The sequence below is a fragment of the Pterocles gutturalis genome, unplaced genomic scaffold (genome assembly GCF_000699245.1).
Source record: "Pterocles gutturalis isolate BGI_N339 unplaced genomic scaffold, ASM69924v1 scaffold2037, whole genome shotgun sequence".
Taxonomy (NCBI): Eukaryota; Metazoa; Chordata; class Aves; order Pterocliformes; family Pteroclidae; genus Pterocles; species Pterocles gutturalis.
The window spans coordinates 46,832-47,157 of NW_010115121.1; positions in this window are offsets into that span (position 1 = coordinate 46,832).

Genomic DNA, 326 nt, shown 5'->3' on the forward strand with positions numbered 1-326 from the left:
GGGGTGGGGGGGGGTTGGTGCAGAGTCTGCCCCATTGCTACTGCTGCCAGGCAGGGCTGGAGTTAAATTAGGGCAAGGGAGCTACTCTGGGGACTAATGATTTCATTCAAAAAGCTGACTGCAGAGCAAGGAGGCGGTGGAGGTCTGATTTTCCGCACTCTGCCTCTTTCCTTTCCCTCTGACCTCACCCCCAGCTTGGAACCTGGTCAGCCAGATGGGGCAGGGGAGGGCTGGCTGTGCCGCTGTGGCACGGGCTGAGCCAAAGCGCTGGGCTGAGGTTTTCTTCACTGTTTCTTGATCACAGAGTGGTTTGGGTTGGGAGGGAC